Source organism: Ovis canadensis, chromosome 15, assembly GCF_042477335.2.
Source record: "Ovis canadensis isolate MfBH-ARS-UI-01 breed Bighorn chromosome 15, ARS-UI_OviCan_v2, whole genome shotgun sequence".
Lineage (NCBI taxonomy): Eukaryota > Metazoa > Chordata > Mammalia > Artiodactyla > Bovidae > Ovis > Ovis canadensis.
Window position 1 is genome coordinate 12,574,639 of NC_091259.1, and position 21,902 is coordinate 12,596,540.

At 40.4% G+C, this 21,902-nt stretch overlaps 1 long non-coding RNA gene across 1 annotated transcript in view; it reads right to left on the reverse strand.

The window, feature by feature from the left end:
* Positions 1-291: 291 nt before the first annotated feature.
* The window catches only part of LOC138421067 (uncharacterized), a 30,474-nt gene continuing 8,863 nt past the window's right edge, over positions 292-21,902 (reverse strand). The window contains exon 3 of the long non-coding RNA XR_011249403.1: positions 292-1,248. This is a non-coding gene — a long non-coding RNA (uncharacterized lncRNA). The remainder of the gene's footprint in view (positions 1,249-21,902) is intronic.

Consider the following 21,902-nt stretch of genomic DNA (forward strand, 5'->3'; position numbering starts at 1 on the left):
TTTTATGCAAGTGTCTGTTAACATACCAGATATCAGCGACACAGCTGCCTCTCTTGGCACTCCCTGTGGCTTAGAGCTAAGCGCTGGTGGGAGCAGGATGATGCAGGAAAACAGTCTCGCGTGTATGATCTCTTCAGCTCATGAAAGGTACTTATCCTAATTTACTGATGCAAGATGTCTCAAAATAACGTAACTGGCAGCAGAACAGTGAGGTCTGAATCCCTATGGAAAAATCGCTTGGGCTGTTTGGGAGGTTGTGTGGTATGGAGAGAAAAATTACCCACCTCCTCCTTTTTTTTTTTTTTTAACAAATCTTAGATTTATTTACTAGTTATGAGACCTTAGGCAAGTCATCTGAACCTGATGAACCTGTTTCCAATGTGTAAAATGGAAATAAAATGAGTTACTTTTCTAGGATGTTGTAACATTTGATAGATGCTGAAAATAACTGTTGCCTTCTTCTTGTCCCAGATACCAAATAATCAGCTCTTGAGGAACCTCTGCAGTGAATGTGGAAACAGATGCACCTGCTGGTCATTCTGTCTAGTCCTTCTGGAGCAGGGCAAGCTAACTCTTCCCCATGGGCCTGGAAATGCAGCACTGATTATTGACCTAATGAATATTTAACTCCTGTGAGATGAGAGTTACCTGAGTAGATGTTATGCATCATGAATCCTGGAAAATCTTTGTAACTCATTCTCTGTAACCTTCTTTGAAACTGTACTCATCTTCAGAGGAGATTCTACGTGAATCTCTTGGGATCCACCATCATCTTGTCCTAGGTACTCTAGAGGTACCTCAGGATGAAACTTTGGTTCGTGTCCAATCTTGGGAGTTCCCCAGGTGAAATCCCAAACTGGCCCCATACACAGAGGTTAAGGAGAGAGAGAAGAAAGAGAAGACCACTCCAGATTAGCAGGTGGCAGTTCTAACAAGCACGGGAACTTGGACACAATGCTTGTGTTGGTGGTACAAGATGAGGAGCTCCCCGCAACTGCTGCCAAAATCTTAAGAGTTTGGACAAAAGCCTTAACTGGGTTCAGCCACACATTCAGTTTCGAGAGTCTCAACTCATTGTTCTCTCAGTGCTTCCCCCTTGAAATCAACTCAGCTGTGGGAGCAAAGGGCAGAATATTTCAAGGTCAGAGGAGAGAGAAGCCTCTGACTGCCCAGGTCCAGCTCACAGGTCCAGCAACAGTCATGTCCTCTCCATGACCTCCTCCAACACCTGCCTGTCATGCAGTCAAACTGTAAATAAAAATAATAGAGAAACAGATGCATCATTGTGAATATTCTTCTTTTAAATGTAACATTAAGCAATGAAAATAAATTAAAATCACTGCCTTTCCTTCTCATTTTCTTTGATCTTTATAATGCCTCTGTTAGAGAAATCTAGAAATAATTAGATCCACCTAGTACTGAGCCCTAATGAATGGTGCTCTTGACTACAGGTATAATAGAATCTTCTGCAGTGATGGACTGTTCTAATATTTGTGCTGTCCCGTGTGGTAGCTACCAGCCATGTGTAATTGGTGTCTACTCTATTGGACAGACTGGGTCTGCACTGTAGATGAGGTTTGCCTTGAAGATTGAAACCCTAAAGCAAAGGAAGACTATTGATGCTGAGAAAGAATTCATGTATTGCTTCTACTTTTATTTATTAAATTGCTCTAGACTTCAAGGTTTCACAGACAAAATATGGTTATTGTTCAATACAACCACCACATTTCTAAGCAGAAATATCCCAAACAGGATCATGTCATTTTGCCATGTTTACAAGATTTCACATCAATATCAAGACTTCAGAATCAAACTTACTAGAATTAAGTTTCATTTTCACTTTCATATGAGAGTGTTTGCTGGTAGAAGTAAGGTGTACATAAATCACTGGGTCCAAGTGACTGAATTGGAAAAATAAATTCTTGCCCTTACCCTTCATCCTTTTCCTGATACACCACAACTACCACTGTTGTTCCTTAACCATAACTCACTATCTTAATATTTTCTTAACTTGACACATATATAGCACTTACAAGGTCAGGTACTATTTTAGGACAAATGCCTTAGCTACCCATCATCACACTGTTAAAGTGAACATACAAGATTGCCCTGAACTTTTTGTTGATATGCAAAATGTATGTTTTATTACATTTGAGAAAACAACAACTGAGGAAACTGCCTGTCATGGTGAAACCTGTGAGACAGAGCATTAGACTAAGTATCTCATGAGGCACGGGAACTCCTCAGGTTAGTAGGTGCCCAATATGCTACTGGAGAGCAGTGGAGAAATAAGGAAGAATGAAGGGATGGAGCCAAAGCAAAAACAGCACCCAGTTGTGAATGTGACTGGTGATAGAAGCAAGGTCCGATGCTGTAAAGAGCAATATTGCATAGGAACCTGGAATGTTAGGTCCATGAATCAAGGCAAATTGGAACTGTTCAAACAGGAGATGGCAAGAGTAAACATTGACATTCTAGGAATCAGTGAACTAAAATGGACTGGAATGGCTGAATTTAACTCAGATGACCATTATATCTACCACTGCAGGCAGGAATCCCTTAGAAGAAATGGAGTAGCCATCATGGTCAACAAAAGAGTCCAAATGCAGTACTTGAATGCAATCTCAAAAATGACAGAATGACCTCTGTTTATTTGTAAGGCAAAACATTCAATATCATGGTAATCCAAGTCTATGCCCCAACCAGTAATGCTAAAGAAGATGAAGTTGAATGGTCCTATGAAGACTTACAAGACCTTCTAGAACAAACACTCAAAAATGATGTCCTTTTCATTATAGGGGACTGGAATGCAAAAGTAAGAAGTCAAAAAACACCTAGAGTAACAGGCAAATTAAGCCTTGGAGTACAGAATAAAGCAGGGCAAACACTAATAGAGTTTTGCCAAGAGAACACACTGGTCATAGCAAACACCCTCTTCCAACAACACAAGGGAAGAATTTACAGATGGACATCACCAGATGGTCAACACTGAAATCAGATTGATTATATTCTTTGCAGCCAAAGATGGAGAAGCTCTATACAGTTAGCAAAAACAAGACTGGGAGCTGACTGTGGCTCAGATCATGAACTCCTTATTGCCAAATTCAGACTTAAATTGAAGAAAGTGGAAAAAAAAAAAAACCACTAAACCATTCAGGTATGACCTAAATCAAATGCCCTATGATTATACAGTGGAAGTGAGAAAAAGATTTAAGGGACTAGATTTGATAGACAGAGTGCCTGATGAACTATGGATGGAGGTTCATGACATCATACAGGAGACAGGGATAAAGACCATCCCTATGGAAAAGAAATGCAAGAAAGCAAAATGGCTGTCTGAGGAGGCCTTACAAATAGCTGTGAAAAGAGAAGCAAAAAGTAAAGCACAAAAGGAAAGATATACCCATTTGATTGTAGAGTTCCAAAGAATAGCAAGGAGAGATAAGAAAGCCTTCCTCAGAAATCAATGCAAAGAAATAGAGGAAAACAATAGAATGGGAAAGACGAGAGAACTCTTCAAGAACAATAGAGATACCAAGGGAATAGTTCATGCAAAGATGGGCTCAATAAAGGACAGAAATGGTATGGACCTAACAGAAGCAGAAGATGTTAAGAAGAGGTGGCAAGAATACACAGAACAACTACACAAAAAAGATATTCATGGCCCAGTTAATCACGATGGTGTGATCACTCACCTAGAGCCAGACATCCTGGAATGTAAAGTCAAGTGGGCCTTAGGAGTCATCACTACAAACAAAGCTAGTGGAAGTGATGGAATTCCAGTTGAGCTGTTTCAAATCCTGAAGATGATCCTGTGAAAGTGCTGCACTGAAAATGCTAGCAAATTTGGAAAACTCAGCAGTGGCCACGGGACTGGCCAATCCCAAAGAAAGCCAATGCCAAAGAATGCTCAAACTACTGCACAATTGCACTCATCTCACACGCTAGTAAAGTAATGCTCAAAATTCTCCAAGCCAGGCTTCAACAATATGTGAACCATGAACTTCCAGATATTCAAGCTGCTTTTAGAAAATCAGAGGAACCAGAGATCAAATTGCCAACATCCGCTGGATCATCAATAAAGCAAGAGAGTTCCAGAAAAAAAAAAAAAAAACATCTATTTCTGCTTTATTGACTATGCAAAAGCCTTTGACTGTGCAGATCACAATAAACTGTGGAAAATTCTGAAAGAGATGGGAATACCAGACCATCTGACCTGCCTCTTGAGAAACCTGCATGAAGGTCAGGAAGCAACAGTTAGAACTGGACATGGAACAACAGACTAGTTCCAAATAGGAAAAGGAGTACATCAAGGCTGTATATTGTCACCCTGCTTATTTAACTTATATGCAGAGTACACCATGAGAAACTCTGGGCTGGATGAAGCACAAGCTGAATCAAGATTGCCAGGAGAAATATCAGTAACCTCAGATATACAGATGACACCACCCTTATGGCTGAAAATGAAGAAGAACTAAAAAGACTCTTGATGAAAATGAAAGAGGAGAGTGAAAATGTTGCCTTAAAGCTCAACATTCAGAAAATTAAGATCATGGCATCTGGTCCCATCACTTCATGGCAGATAGATGGGGAAACAGTGGAACCTGTGTCAGACTATAATTTTTTGGGCTCCAAAATCACTGCAGATGGTGATTGCAGCCATGAAATTAAGAGATGCTTACTCCTTGGAAGGAAAGTTATGACCCACCTAGATAGCATATTAAAAAGCAGAGACATTACTTTTCTGACAAAGGTCCATCTAGTCAAGGCTATGGTTTTTCCAGTCATCATGTGTGGATGTGAAAGTTGGACTATAAAGAAAGCTGAGTGCCTAAGAATTAATGCTTTTGAACTGTGGTGTTGGAGAAGACTCTTGCGAGTCCCTTGGACTGCAAGGAAATCTAACCAGTCCATCCTAAAGGAGATCAGTCCTGGGTGTTCATTGGAAGGTCTGATGTTGAATCTGAAACTCCAATACTTTGGCCACCTGATGGGAAGACCTGACTTATTTGAAAAGACCCTGATGGTGGGAAAGTTTGAAGGTATGAGGATATAGGGATGACAAAGGATGAGATGGTTGGATGGCATCACTGGCTCAAAAGACTGAGTCTGAGTGAGCACCGAAATTTGGTGATGGACAGGGAGGCCTGGTTTGCTGCAGTTCATGGGCTCACAAAGAGTCAGAGACGACTGAGTGACTGAACTGAACTGATTCTGACAAACGTGAGGTGATATTTCATTGTGGCTTTGATTTGCATTTCCACGATGATTAGTGATATCGAGCATCTTTTCATGTGTCCCTTGGCCATCTGCATTTTCTCTTTAGAAAAATGTCTGTTCAGTTTTTCTATCCACTTTTTTTTTTCCAATCCACTTTTTTGTTTCTTTTGTGGGAGAGATTTGACTTTGAATTGCATGAAGTGTTTAAATATTTTGGGTATTAGGCTCTTATTGGTCACATTATTTGCAAATATTTTCTCCCATTCAGTAGGTTGTCTTTTTATTTTGTTGATGGTTTTCTTTGCTATGCAAAACTTTCAAATTTAATTGTCATATTTGTTTCTTTTTGCTTTTGTTACTTCTGCCTTAGGAGACTGGTTCAAAAAGGTACTGCTACGATTTATATCAGTGTTCTGCCTTGTTTTCTTCTTGGAGTCTTATAGTTTTCAGTCTTATATTTAGGCATTTAGGTCTTTAATCCATTCGGAGCTTATTTTTATACATGGCATGAGAAAATGTTCTAATTTCATTGTTTTACATGTAGCTGTCCAGTTTGAGTCCTCCAGTTTTGATGCTGGAGCTGAGATCAGAAAGCCACATTTCTGCTTTGCCATCTGATGCCCTGCTAGACAGCTTCAGGGAGTGCTGGTGGAAGGGAAGACATGCTGCTTTCCGCTTGCTCCCCGAGGGTTCTGCAGCCTTCCTGTTACTATTAGAGTCACCTCAGGAGTGTTCTTCAGTATAGCAGCAGTTCCCAGCAGCAACTGAATCTGTTTTGGGTTTTTCCAAATTTTCAGGATCAGCTTCACCATGCTCTCCCTCTGCCTAGAGAAAAGAACACCAGCTGAGCTGCAGATCCAGAACTGAGGTCCGTAGAACCGCACTTCTAAGTTTCTAAGTTCTAATAGCTACAGCCTTTCTGTTCCAACAGTGCTAAGGGTTGTAGTTCCTTCTTGCAGTTGTCATTTCCATGACACCCGAGTTTCTTTTTCACTCCTCCAGTTACCCATTAACAACTTTACGTTAGTTAACCATTCTTTATGTTAAATTCTCTCTTATTCAAATAACCGGTTTCTCTCTCTTGACTGGCATACTTAAGAAGTGGTTATGACAATGAGCAAATAGACACAGGATGCACCAAAAGTTATTGACACACTTTTTGGAACTATGAACGTGGTGATTTTACTAGGCAATGCCATGCCTGTGAGTCACCAGCAGTGCAGTACCTGAAGAATTTCATGGTAAAATGCAGTCAAGTCAAAGAGCTGGGCAAAAGCCTCCCAAACCATATTCTGATGAATTATCTAGTGAGTTACCTGTACTCTGGGATGAGGTTTTATGAGGGCCGGCATGGTGTCTGTCCATTCATGGTTTTATCTCAGTGCTTGTGTGTATTTACTGAATAAATGAATGGATGGAAATTAAACACAATGCAATACGGGGGAACCTGGTGGGCTGCCATTTATGGGGTCACATAGAGTCGGAAACGACTGAAGCGGCTTAGCAGCAGCAGATTTAACAAGTTCAAGGATATTCCTCTACAATAAAGTGAACACAATAATCCTTTTAAAAATTAAGGACGGATCCTCCACAGTCCCTTCTCTGTCTCCAAAATTTCCACTTCTCTGTTTGCAGGCATCTTTGTGAGTTCTTTAGGACCTTTGTTCATGTCGTATTATTAATTACCTTAAAACATCATTCAACTGTAGCAGTCTTGGCAATCTTATTATCTCAGAGGGACAAGGAGCAAAGATTAGTTAGTTTATCATTTAAGTAATGAGAATTTTACACTTCTCTAAAGAGATTTATGAGAGTAATTAGTCTAAGAAGAAGTTTCCAGCATGAGTATTATTAGGTGTAATAATTAACCCTAGTGGGGTGAGGTACTGACTAGCAACTTAGCAATCACTGAATTTCAGTTTCAAACATTCATGAAGTGAAGTGAAGTCACTCAGTCATGTCCGACTCTTTGCTATCCTGTGGACTGTAGCCCACCAGGTTTCTCCATCCATGCGATTCTCCAGGCAAGAGTACTGGAGTGGGTTGCCATTTCCTTCTGCAGGGGATCTTCTCAACCCAGAGATCAAACCCAGGTCTCCCGCATTGCAGGCAGACGCTTAAACCTCCGAGCCACCATCAGTTCAGTTCAGTTCAGTTACTCAGCCGTGTCCGATTCTTTGCAACCCCATGAATCGCAGCATGCCAGGCCTCCCTGTCCATCACCATCTCTCGGAGTTCACTCAGACTCATGTCCATCGAGTCAATGATGCCATCCAGCCATCTCATCCTCTGTCGTGCCCTTTTCCTCCTGCCCCCAATCCCTCCCAGCATCAGAGTCTTTTCCAATGAGTCAACTCTTCGCATGAGGTGGCCAAAGTACTGGAGTTTCAGCTTTAGCATCATTCCTTCCAAAGAAATCCCAGGGCTGATCTCCTTCAGAATAGACTGTTTGGATCTTCTTGCAGTCCAAGGGACTCTCAAGAGTCTTCTCCAACACCACAGTTCAAAAGCATCAATTCTTCGGCGCTCAGCTTTCTTCACAGTCCAACTCTCACATTCATACATGACCACAGGAAAAACCATAGCCTTGACTAGATGGACCTTAGTCGGCAACGTAATGTCTCTGCTTTTCAATATACTATCTAGGTTGGTCATAACTTTTCTTCCAAGGAGTAAGTGTCTTTTAATTTCATGTCTGCAATCACCATCTGCAGTGATTCTGGAGACCCCAAAAATAAAGTCTGACACTGTTTCCCCTGTTTCCCCATCTATTTCCGGTAAAGTGATGGGACCAGATGCCATAAATATATATAAATGTGAATTACTAATAATTATTTAATAAAACACTAAATTTAATTATAAAATTATCCATATAAACCATGATATATCTGCAAACTTTATATAACCTTAGCTTATTTTTTCATGTTTTTTATATTTTTTCATATTAAAAACTTATAACAAATGATAAGCATGATACACTAGCAGAGCACTGGTCTTGGAGTTTGCCCCTCGCTCTGCCTTTTACTGTGTCCATGACACTGGGTATGTCATTTAACTTTCTAAATGTTAGTCACTCAGCCATGTCTGACTCTGCGACTCCAGACTTTAGCCCACCAGGCTCTTCTATCCATGGGATTTTCCTAGGCAAGAATACTGGCATAGGTTGCCATTTCTTTCTCCAGGAGATCTTTCCCACCCAGAGACTGAACCCACATCTCCTGCATTGCAGGCAGATTCTTTACCATCTGAGCCACCAGGGGAGCTTCTAAATCTTGGGTTTGTTCAGCTGCAAAACAAAGAGGAGAACTAGCTATAAGGCCCCTTCTAACCCTGGCCATCAATAGCTATTGAAGATACAGACATTGCTTAAATCAGGCAGCAATAGTTAGTGCCTAGGCCATCCAGGTTATGACTTGAGCTCTTGATCCCTAAAGAGAAATTAGGACTTAATGCCTACTATGTTGAGGGTAAGAGAAGAAGGGGGCAACAGAGGGTGAGATGGTTAGATGACATCACCAACTCAATGAATATGATTCTGAGCAAACTCCTGGAGATAGTAAAATACAAGGAAGCCAGGGGTGCTGCAGTCCATGGGGTTGCAAAGAATCAGACACTACAGAGAGAATGAACAACAACAGCGTAGTGTCTACCTTAAGATCACTGGGAAAAAAAAAATAAAGCACGCATCAAAATTTCCTAGCAAAATATCTAGCCCAGAATAAATATTCTATAAATGGTAGCTATTACAATCATTACTGTGATTAATTTTAATGTCATACCAACAAGATGTCAGTCAAATTTAGAACCTATGTAATTTTGACTATAAACACCATAGACTCAATTAAAGCATCTTGACAAACTCTGAGAAATTGGAAAAGTTTTCTTAAATTACTATCCATCTCTCTATCCTATTTTGAAACTCAACTAATACTATATGCTTTAACCATTTTACAGTCATCAAATTTATTGTTAGTTAAAAACTACAAGCAAATCTCTCTGTGCTACTTCATATTCCATTAAATTAGGTTCTATAACTGATAAAATTTTTCAGACTTATTAAGGTTAGTATTTTAAAATATATTTTCAAGTAATTTAAATCTGGAAAATAATTTAATTTTAGTTCTTTGGTGTAATTTAACAAAACACCATAGATAACACCATAGAAATGACAGGACTTAATCAGTTGGCAGAGGAGGAATCTAGTGAGTACCTGCTGAATATTAGGTATTGTGTCATTACTTTAGCTAAGTCTAAGGCATTTGCCTTAATCTTTCCTATTGTAGATTCCTTATCTAAGCCACAAAATGCAGAAATTTATTGGAGTCCTTATTATCTCCACCTTCCAAAAGGTGGTACATAATTAGTAGTATAAAAGATTATTTTATTTTCCAGGGATGGAAAAAATATATCCTATCCTATATGCATTTTTTATAATGTGACAAGGCTAAGTCATAAAACCATTCTTTGCCTTCTCAGCTAACTTCTCTGTCCTCTTGGAAGCCTGCCCTTGGAATCCAATCACCATGTAGTGAGGAAGCCAAGGAACCATGGAAAAGATCACAGGTATGTGTTCTGGTTACAGTCTCAACTGAGTTTCCAGCTGAGATCCTGGCCAACAGTCAGCACTGAGCCCCAGACACGTGAGGGCTTAAGAAGTTTCAAATTCCAAACTTTGAGCTTTTGCAGCTGATGCTGAGTGGAGTAAGGACAAACTGTTCCCACTGAGCATTGCCTCAGTGCAAATTTGTGAGTGAATGTATGTCCTTGCTTAAAGCCAGCAAATTGTCAAGGGGTTTATCCTATAACAATGATAATCAGAACAAATACCATTCAAGATGCATTGAGATACATATAATGGATACCTTAGGGCAGTAGAACTCATTTTTCATTAAAAAGTAGTTGAGTAAACCTTAGAAAAATGATGGTTCTGAATGAACACATTCTTTCCTTTTGCAGTGATCTTACTCTTCATACAGATATTCATGTGGCTATGAATATTAAAGGTATAAAGTAATACTGTGAGAGAATACATTCTATAATTGATGTAATTTTTAAAAAATAGAAGAAATTGAATGTTTTTAAAAATATTAGAGACTCTTAGCATTTTTGTCATCTTCTAAAAGAAAAAAAAAAGATAGAATGGTAGGATACATGGAAGCCAATGAGAATTTACTAAATAACCTACAAGATTTCTCTGACCACTGATGTGGAAGAGTCCAGGGAGAAAGGTGCTCTGCAGCTACCTGACAAGATCTTTTATTCCCAACACTCAACTGTGAATTTAAAACAAACCAACCATCTTTCAGGTATTTCCATTTAATTCTTTTTCTTGTTCTCACAACAGAAAGTAACTTTAGCCTAGATATATATTTTTTTAATTTTTCCCTACCTCTTTTGGCTTTAATCAGTGTTAACCTTAGATAAAAGTCTTTACCTATATCTAACCCCCATGCTCCAACTTAATGCATGCCATTCCCCTTGGTGCCATCTTTGGCATTTCATCTCATTCCCAAATGTTGTGCAGTTTCCCTGGACAGATTCAGTTAGTTCAGTTCATTTCAGTTGCTCAGTCATGTCTGAATCTTTGCGACCCCATGAATCGCAGTACGCCAAGCCTCCCTGTCCATCACCAACTCCCGGAGTTCACCCAGACTCACATCCATCGAGTCAGTGATGCCATCCAGCCATCTCATCCTCTGTCATCCCCTTCTCCTCCTGCCCCCAATCCCTCCCAGCATCACAGTCTTTTCCAAAGAGTCAACTCTTCGCATGAGGTGGCCAAAGTACTGGAGTTTCAGCTTTAGCATCATTCCTTCTAAAGAAATCCCAGGGCTGATCTCCTTCAGAATGGACTTGGTGGATCTCCTTGTAGTCCAAGGGACTCTCAAGAGTCTTCTCCAACACCACAGTTCAAAAACATCAACTTTTCAGTGCTCAGCCTTCTTCACAGTCCAACTCTCACATCCATACATGACCACTGGAAAAACCATAGCCTTGACTAGACGGACCTTTGTTGGCAAAGTAATGTCTCTGCTTTTGAATATGCTATCTAGGTTGGTCATAACTTTTCTTCCAAGGAGTAAGTGTCTTTTAATTTCATGTCTGCAATCACCAACTGCAGTGATTTTGGACTCCCAAAAGATAAAGTCTGATACTGTTTCCACTGTTTCCCCATCTATTTCCCATGAAGTGATGGGACCAGATGCCATGATCTTCGTTTTCTGAATGTTGAGCTTTAAGCCAACTTTTTCACTCTCCTCTTTCACTTTCATCAAGAGGCTTTTTAGTTCCTCTTCACTTTCTGCCATAAGGGTGGTGTCATCTGCATATCTGAGGTTATTGATATTTCTCCCAGCAATCTTGATTCTAGCTTGTGCTTCTTCCAGCCCAGCGTTTCTCATGATGTACTCTGCATAGAAGTTAAATAAGCAGGGTGACAATATACAGCCTTGATGTACTGCTTTTCATATTTGGAACCAGTCTGTTGTTCCACGTCCAGTTCTCACTGTTACTTCCTGACCTGCATATAGGTTTCTCAAGGGGCAGGTCAGGTGACCTGGTATTCCCATCCCTTTCAGAATTTTCCAGTTTATTGTGATCCACACAGTCAAAGGCTTTGGCATAGTCAATAAAGCAGAAATAGATTTTTTTTTTCTGGAACTCTCTTGCTTTCTCGATGATCCAGCGGATGTTGACAATTTAATCTCTGGTTCCTCTGCCTTTTTAAAACCAACTCGAACATTGGTGTGATGGCACATATAGCACGGGTGGCTGCGACGGTGCACATAGCATACCCAAGAGGAGCTACCCCATGTCTGAGGTCAGGGGCAGAAGCCAGGAGGACCCCATGCCCGAGAGGCAGGGGCGGCGGCCGGGAGGAGCAACCCCATGTCTAAGGAGCAGTGGCTGCATGGGCACAGGAGGGCCTAGAGGAGCTATTCCATATTCAAGGTCAGGAGGGGCAGCAGTGAGGAGATACCCCTCGTCCAAGGTAAGGAGCAGTGGCTGTGCTTTGCTGGAGCAGCCATGAAGAGATACCCCACGGCCAAGGTAAGAGAAACCCAAGTAAGACAGTAGGTGTTGCAAGAGGGCATCAGAGGGCAGACACAATGAAACCATAATCACAGAAAACTAGTTAATCTAATCACACTAGGACCAGAGCCTTGTCTAACTCAATGAAACTAAGCCATGCCCTGTGGGACCACCCAAGACGGGCGGGTCATGATGGAGAGGTCTGACAGAATGTGGTCCACTGGAGAAGGGAATGGCAAACCACTTCAGTATTCTTGCCTTGAGAACCCCATGAACAGTATGGAAAGGCAAAATGATAGGATATTGAAAGAGGAACTCCCCAGGTCAGTAGGTGCCCAATATGCTACTGAGATCAATGGAGAAATAACTCCAGAAAGAATGAAGGGATGGAGCCAAAGCAAAAACAATACACAGTCGTGGATGTGACTGGTGATAGAAGCAAGTCTGATGCTGTAAAGAGCAATATTGCATAGGAACCTGGAATGTTAGGTCCATGAATCAAGGCAGATTGGAACTATTCAAACAGGAGGTGGCAAGAGTAAACACTGACATTCTAGGAATCAGCAAACTAAAATGGACTGGAATAGGTGAATTTAACTCAGATGACCATTATATCTGCTACTGCAGGCAGGAATCCCTCAGAAGAAATGGAGTAGCCATCATGGTCAACAAAAGAGTCCAAATGCAGTACTTGGATGCAGTCTCAAAAATGACGGAATGATCTCTGTTCATTTCCAAGGCAAACCATTCAATATCACAGTAATCCAAATCTATGCCCCAACCAGTAACGCTGAAGAAGCTGAAGGTGAATGGTTCTATGAAGATCTATAAGACCTTTTAGAGCTAACACCCAAAATGATGTCCTTTTCATTATAGGGGACTGGAATGCAAAAGTAGGAAGTCAAAAAACACCTAGAGTAACAGGCAAATTTGGCCTTGGAATGCGGAATGAAGCAGGGCAAGCGCTAATAGAGTTTTGCCAAGAAAATGCACTGGTCATAGCAAACACCCTCTTCCAACAACACAAGAGAAGACTCTACACATGGACATTACCAGATGGTCAACACTGAAATCAGATTGATTATATTCTTTGCAGCCAAAGATGGAGAAGCTCTATACAGTCAACAAAAACAAGACCAGGAGCTGACTGTGGCTCAGATCATGAGCTCCTTATTGCCAAATTCAGAATTAAATTGAAGAAAGTAGGGAAAACCACTAGACCATTCAGGTATGACCTAAATCAAATCCCTTATGATTATACAGTGGAAGTGAGAAATAGATTTAAGCGTCTAGATCTGATAGATAGAGTGCCTAATGAACTCTGGACGGAGGTTCATGATATTGTACGGGAGACAGGGATCAAGACCATCCCCATGGAAAAGAAATGCAGAAAAGCAAAATGGCTGTCTGGGGAGGCCTTACAAATAGCTGTGAAAAGAAGAGAGGTGAAAAGCAAAGGAGAAAAGGAAAGATACAAGAATCTGAATGTAGAGTTCCAAAGAATAGCAAGAAGAGCTAAGAAAGCCTTCTTCAGTGATCAATGCAAAGAAATAGAGGAAAACAACAGAATGGGAAAAACTAGAGATCTCTTCAAGAAGATTAGAGATACCAAGCGAACATTTCATGCAAAGATGGGCTGGATAAAGGACAGAAATGGTATGGACCTAACAGAAGCAGAACATCTTAAGAAGAGGTGGCAAGAATACACAGAAGAATTGTACAAAAAAATCTTCATGACCAAGATAATCATGATGGTATGATCACTCACCTAGAGCCAGACATCTTAGAATGTGAAGTCAAGTGGGCCTTAGAAAGCATCACTACAAACAAAGCTAGTGGAGGTGATGGAATTCCAGTTGAGCTCTTTCAAATCCTGAAAGATGGTGCTGTCAAAGTGCTGCACTCAATATGCCAGCACATTTGGAAAACTCAGCAGTGGCCACAGGACTGGAAAAGGTCAGTTTTCATTATAATTCCAAAGACAGGCAATGCCAAAGAATGCTCAAACTACCACACAATTGCACTCATCTCACATGCTAGTAAAGTAATAGTCAAAGTTCTCCAAGCCAGGCTTCAGCAATATGTGAACCGTGAACTGGACTGTTTACACCTGTCCAAGAGATTTAGCCTAGGTCTGTTTCAAATCCTATTATCAATGCTGCAGAACATCCTCTTTTCAGTATTCTAATGTTTTGGTGTTGTTGAATTTCAGGGAGACTTAAGACCTCTAAGAGACTCATTCTGTTCTCACTAGGGGCTGGAATTTTGAAATATGAAGTTGGATAAAGGGTAAAGTGAAAGTTGCTCAGTCATGTCTAACTCTTTGTGACCCCTACAGTCCATGGAATTCTCCAGGCCAGAATACTGGAGTGGGTAGCCTTTCCCTTCTCCAGGGGATCTTCCTAAGCCAGGGATTGAACCCAGGTCTCTTGCACTGCAGGCAGATTCTTTACCAGCTGAGCCACCAAAGAGTAAAGGGTAAACAATAAAAGAAAAGGCCATGTGAATTGTGTGAATGGGAGGGGGGGGAAAGGCCAACACAAAAGTTGTGAGTTAAGTTTTATTGGGGGCAAAATGAGGACTATAGTATGGGAGACAGAATTTCAGATAACTCTGAGATACTGCTCCAAAGAGGTTGAGGGGAAGGTCAGTACATTTATGATTTTGGTGAAAGAGGAGTACATACAAAAAAGCACATATTTTTTTTTGCAGAAACTTGCTGCTAGTCTCATGGAGGTTTCTGCTACTGATGAGGACCAGACATTACCATGAAGGATTTTAGTGCTTTTCTAGTCTTGACTAAAAAATATACCCTCAGCACAGAAGTTGAGAGTTAGTTTTTATTTGGTGGGAATGTTAGGACTAGAGCCTGGGAGACAGTATCTCAGGTGATTGCAAGAGAGCTGACTCCAAGGAGGTGGGGAAGGAGCCAGGCTATCCACAAATTTGCGGCAAGGGCAGGTAATCTGAATATTAAAAGATTACTCTTAATTAAGAAAAACTAAATCTCTCACATGAAAAGATGCAGTGATCTTCTATGTATGGGAAGATATAAGCATCTGGGCTTGCTGAAATCATTTCTCTCATATACATCTAGCTATCTGGGGCCAATCCTGCTTTCTTTATTGTTGACATCCTACTTTCTTGCTTACTGTAAGAGATGGTAGATGTAGTGGATGGCCACCTCTCACATCCCCCTAGTCCTCGCACTTAACTTGGCTTAGCTGATGGCTTTGTTTCACCTGGGCTCAGAAATTAGCATTTGGAAAAGGTTTGTTTTCTGATAGAGTGCAGAGCAGAAAACACTTCATTTCACACTAAATATGAGGAGATGCAAGATTTCGGCTCATAAGATCGTCTCTTGAAAATATCTAACTATCTGAAGACTTGTTCTGCTATTTTTTCCCAGAACACAGAGGGCCTCATTCCTGATCTCCATCCTGAACTCCTGTTAGGGGGAATTGAAGGTCAGCAGCTGCAGCAGCTCATGATTTAATCCTTGATCTAATCACAAACATCACTAAAATATTATGGTATCATTTTCTGCTAAGCCCTGATTTCCCTAAAAATGCTTCCTAAAAGAGTACTCAAGCAGCCATGACCAACTACCTAGAAAGAGAAAAGAGAAGAAACCTTCTTGCCAGCTTAACATGTAGCCACCAACAGACCATCACATGTTAGTATTTCTCCACTGAGAAAATTTTCAGTTTTGAGTGGTGCAACCAGTCCAATAAAACTAGCAAAATGATTGAGGTTTCTTTTTATTACCCTTATCCATGGACAGAGGAACGTGGCAGGCTACAGTCCATGGGATCACAAAAGAGTCATACACAACTTATGGACTAAACAACGATTTCATTTCTTACTGTTTTTCAACCTCCCACAAGTGCAGAATCTTCCTGATATCAGCATCCATCAAGATAGGTCCCACAGAAACAGAGATGTGAAGGAAAGAGGAAAAAAATTAACGTTTAATCTCTGCAACTATATTCTAACCCAATAAAATGACATTTTCATGCATTAAGAGTAACTTAAGAAATTATGGTTAGAAACCCCTCACATCTTACTAAAGCTCTGGGTGATAATAGTGCTCCTTGATGGTTGGGAAAATTTATTGGGCTGTAAGGGGGAATATGCTACCTGAACCCTGATACTGATTGTTTCTGATTAAGGGTATCACTTGAACATCTCTGCGGAAAAAACATTAATATGGAGTTTTTATCCCTCTCCATTCTGTATGTCTTTATTTTTAATGAATTTTATTAAGCAGAATATTCCCATAATGATTGCTGTCCAAAATTCAATTTACAATCTCTTTGAAGAGAGTTTCTTGTCCTTGGTGATATGTACATCTGCAATCCTTTCAGTAGGCATCTGTGCAGCTGCTTTTAGTTTGATATTTCATATCAGGTAGAATTGCCTGCCATCCTGCACCCCTAGTGTCTGATTAAAGTTACTCCATGGAGGAGAAAGAGAATCTATAATGTGAGCAAAATCATCATCTATCATCACCTGCAAACATTACGCTCTGAATAATTAGTCACTGCCAGACCTGGAAAACATAGTTATGATGTTTAGTTAAATGGGCCATTCTGAAAGTAAAATGATAAGCTTTCTGTAAGATGTCTCCTACATAGACACCAGCTCCGTCAGTAATGAAGCAAGCAGTTTCATCTACCCTAATTAATTTAGGAATAAAAGGTAGAGGGCACATCCCAAATGGTACTAGTCTGAAGAAATTCAGCAGCTGCCTTTGTTTACAGATTTGTAAACAGAGTGAGACAGAAAGACTTTTAAAAGAGCAGTAAATGGCAATCCACACGGATAATGAGTTGAATTAATGTAGCAATTAAAGTTTATTTAAATGAAGCATTACCCTTATAAAGAAGCTGACAATGATGTAAAAGCTGAAGATCTGCTTTCAAAAACTGAGGTTTAGCAAAGGAAATTTAAATTCACAAGAGGTTATAAGGTCCATTCTGAATATGAATGGCTATGCAAGACAAGACAGTTGAGGTTTAAGAAGTAATCTTAAAAGAGTGAAGGACTTAGAGCAAGGATAATTAAATATTACTCATCAGGAATATAGGTTTGCCTTAGACAAAGGGTACCAACATTTCTGCTGATAAAAGAATCTCTGGAGGTGTGGGGATGGGGGAATGATGCTTTTTTCTTAATGTGAAAAAGAAACCTGTGAATTATAAATATTTCACCTGAAATGCAAAAAAAAAAAAAAGGAAAATGGAAGTGTAACTAGGAAGAGTGATAGTGTGTAAATTATTTTCCAAATGTAAAATGAGGCACTGAGAGGTGAAGAAAAGCTAACAACAAAGCTAACCTCATTCTTAAGAGGCAGCTGAACACACAGATTATGCTCAAAACAAAAAGTGAATCCTGAATTGTGTCTATTGCTCATTGGCTCAAAATTTGGGACTCGGGAGGAATTTACTCCAGAGAGAATGGCATAGTCCCTTAAGTTTTACTATTACAATGTATCAGAATTTCACTATGGAATTTTCTTCTCTGCTCAAGATTATTATTATTATATCTATTATTATTATTATCTATTATACTATCAGTGGTACACAAACATGAAGCAGTTTTATTTTTCTCTAATGACCATCCCAACAAATGCTGTGTTAATTTTTTTTTTCTTGTCATGGTTGTAGACCTTCCAACAGTGTCCTGTATCCCTGATCCTGTCTGTGTGGCCAATTGTCTTGCTGTTCACACTGTTCACTGAACCCAGAGTAGGCAAGGCGCGAGCTAAGACCCTGGAAGGAGACTCAAGGAGCCAGCCGTAGGAACTGCAGACCCGTTCATTGTCTCCTGGCTGGTGTGGCAGCCATAACACAGCCTCTCTCCTGGCTGATGCCGTAGCTGTAGCAGCAGCCACAGCATAGTCATAAAGCAGCCATAACATAACCATGGCATAACCTCACATAACGTAACCATGATGTCACTGCAGGGTAGCCCCCGTGCAGAAGCAGCCAGGGCTCTCATGGTGGAGCTCCTACAGACATACTACACTAATAGCCCGTGACCAAGTGAGTGCTTCGTGACGTGCATGCACGGTGCTGTAAGTGACCTCAGCCTTTACTTAACTGTGCAAAGTGTTTGCAGAATGTGGGACGTGAGAGTGTGGTGCGAGGGAGCCTGACTGGTGCCATCTTGTTAATTTCCCCCAGATGTCTTACATGGAAAACATCAACTTCCAAGTTATTCTAGGCTTAATTTAAAATCTCACTGATTCAAGCCTTCCCCTGTGTGTCCAGACATGTGGTTTGAGGACCATGAGCTGGTAGTGGGGCGTGGATCTGCTTTTTGATTCTTCCTGTCCGACTGTCACCTTGAAGTAGAAGAGGACTTTGGTCTACTCCTGAAACACCTCTTGTATCCCCTCCTAAAGGACTTCAGACATTATTAACTCTAGTTTCTCACTAGCTTTATCAAGGGCTCTCAAAAAAATATCCATACCAGGGCTTGTCCTTGGTCTCACAAATAATTTTAACAGTGACTGAAAACAAAAGGGCAAGTGTCCATCATTTTAAAAGCCACTGGTTTTGTCCTCTATATTAGTTTTGACTGGCTTTGGTTTCCATGGCGGTATTGACTAACTGTTGATATCCTCTTGGAGGCAGGCATGCAAATGGCATGGCTAAGGAAAGCGGTAGGTATGGAAAAGTACTTCAGCAAACTCCCCGTTATACACAGAAAAGCATACAATTTCAAGCTTCTTCTCCTACCCTTCCAGAGTATAATCATTGACCTTTTTGGCACTGGGGCACAAAGACTTGCCTCAAGGCTGACTCTCTTGAAAAGCGTAATGACTCTTCATCAGCTACATCCGATACTTCTAACTGAACCTCAGGTTTCTCTGTGTACACACCAAGTGGTGAGGTGATAAGCAGACAACCCCACTGAGGCCCTTGCTTCTACTCTGACAGCTCTCTCCAAGTCTCTTCCCATTGTTCAAATAGTACCAGTGTCTGTCAGCGTAGTGTCTATAGCTTGCACAGATGAGCCAGTGATGCTCTGCTTTCTGGTGTAGCCCACTCTTTACAACTGATTTAGTCAATGCTATCTTCAGTCTCCTAGAGGGGAGTTCACGCCATGCTGACTTTACAGTTCAAGAGCTTTCCGCTAGGCATTAATGGAGGTTAAAGGAAACCAAGAACGCAGGAAGTAAGATGATGGGAATACTTAGGTTAGTAATCCCATGTTGGAAGCACACTCCAGGCATGGCCTTGTATTTATAGTCTGAAGGACTTGACATGTCTCTACATGTGCTCTGAACATTCTCTTGTGTTACATGAAAATATGGCTCAATGCAACATCTTTGAGCATAGCAACAATGAATAGTTTAGGCATAACACAAAAGTAGATACAGAAATCCCCTATCCAAACAATTACAGAATACTTGATAAAGAAGGAAAATGCATAGTTCCCTTCTCAGATGCACAAGTAGTGTCATGAGCATGTCCTGTAGGGGAACTTTAACACACACAATTTTTAAGCTTCACAAAGCTAGTAATCAAGTATGATGTCACAGTGACAGATTCATTTCAATTTGTTTTAAGGAAGAAGAAAACTTCAATAAGTTGATTATGAGAAGATTTATTTACACTGATGAGAAATTTTTACCTATGCAGCTTGGCACTGGATTCTAAAATTGTCCAAATATACAGACCCGAGAGAGACTTTTAACCGACATCTCCTCAGGGACATAGCAATGCTTTTGACTGAGATAGTCACCTAGAACTGATTATCTATGTATGAGAAGTCAGTGATTCCACTGTGAGGATGGCACAGATATATAGGAAATCAAAATTTTAAATTTAAGGAATAGGTATCAAATCAGTAAGTAGTTGACATATATACACTACCATGTGTGAAAAATAGATAGCTAGCGGCAACCTGCTATATAGCAGAGGGGGCTGAGCTCAGTGCTCTGTGGTGACCTAGAGGGATGGGATGGTGGGGTGGGAGGGAGGCTCACGAGGGAGTGGACGTGTGTGCGCGTGTCGCTGATTCACTTTGTTGTATAGCAGAAACTAGCAAAACTTTGCACAGCAACTATACCTTAATTTAGAAGAAAACAATGAGTAGAATCTCAAATATTAGAACAATTTTCCTTTTAAAAATTAATGAGGGTACTTCTTCTTTCAGTAATAGCAGGCTAGACTATTTAAGTCAACTTTCCCAGCAAAACAACTGGAAAATAAGGAGAAAACGTTTTAAATATTTTAATACATTGGGAATAACAAAGCACACAAAATTGACAGTGACAAATTAGAAAAAAGAAGAATCTAGAAAGATGGTATGGAGGAACCTATTTGCAGGGCAGCAGTGGAGATGCAAACATAGTGAACAGACTTCTGGACACAGTGGGGGAAGGAGAGGCTGGGTCGAATTGAGAGAGCAGCATTTAAACATATACATTACTATGCGTAACACAGATAGCTAGTGGGAATTTGGTGTATGATGCAGGGAGCTCAAACCCAGTAATCTGCGACAGCCTCTAAGGGTGGCATAGGGTGGGAAGGGGTAGGGAGGTTCAAGGGGAAGGAGACATGTATACCTAAGATACACCCATCTGAATGCAGATTTCCAAAGAATAGAAAGGAGAGATAAGAAAGCCTTCCTCAGTGATCAATGCAAAGAAATAGAGGAAAACAATAGAATAGGAAGGACTAGAGATCTCTTCAAGAAAATTAAAGATACCAAGAGAATATTTCATGCAAAGATGGGCTCAATAAAAGGTAAAAATGCTATGGAACTAGCAGAAGCAAAATATATTAAGAAGAGGTAGCAAGAATACACAGAAAAACTATACAAAAAGATATCAATGACCCAGATAACCACAGTGCTGTGATTACTCACCTAGAGTCAGACATCCTGGAATGGAGGCAAGTGGGCCTTAGGAAGCATCACTACGAACAAAGCTAGTGGAGGTAATGGAATTCTAGATGACCTATTTCAAGTCCTAAAAGATGATGCTGAGAAAGTGCTGCACTCAATATGCCAGCAAATTTGGAAGACTCAGAAGTGGCCACAGGACTGGAAAAGGTCAGTTTTCTTTCCAATCCCAAAGAAAGGCAATGCCAAATATATTCAAACTACCACACAACTGCACTCATCTCATATGCTAGCTAAGTAATGCTCAAAATTCTCCAAGCGAGACTTCAACACTATGTGAACTGAGGACTTCCAGATGTTCAAGCTGGATTTAGAAAAGGCAGAAGAACCAGAAATCAAATTGCCAAAATCCGCTGGATCACAGAAAAAGCAAGAGACTACCAGACTACTATATTTACCGCCTGAGAAATCTGTATGCAGGTCAAGGAGCAATATTTAGAATGAGACATGGAACAATGGACTGGTTTCAAATTGGAAAAGGAGTACATCAAGATTCTATATTGTCACCCTGCTTATTTAACTTCTATTCAGAGTACATCATAAGAAATGTCAGGCTAGCTGAAGCACAGGCTAGAATCAAGATTGCCGGGAGAAATATCAATAACCTCAGATATTCAGATGACACCACTCTTATGGCAGAAAAAGAAGAATTAAAGAGCATCTTGATGAAAGTGGAAGAGGAGAGTGAAAATGTTGACTTGAAACTTAACATTCAAAACACTAAGATCATG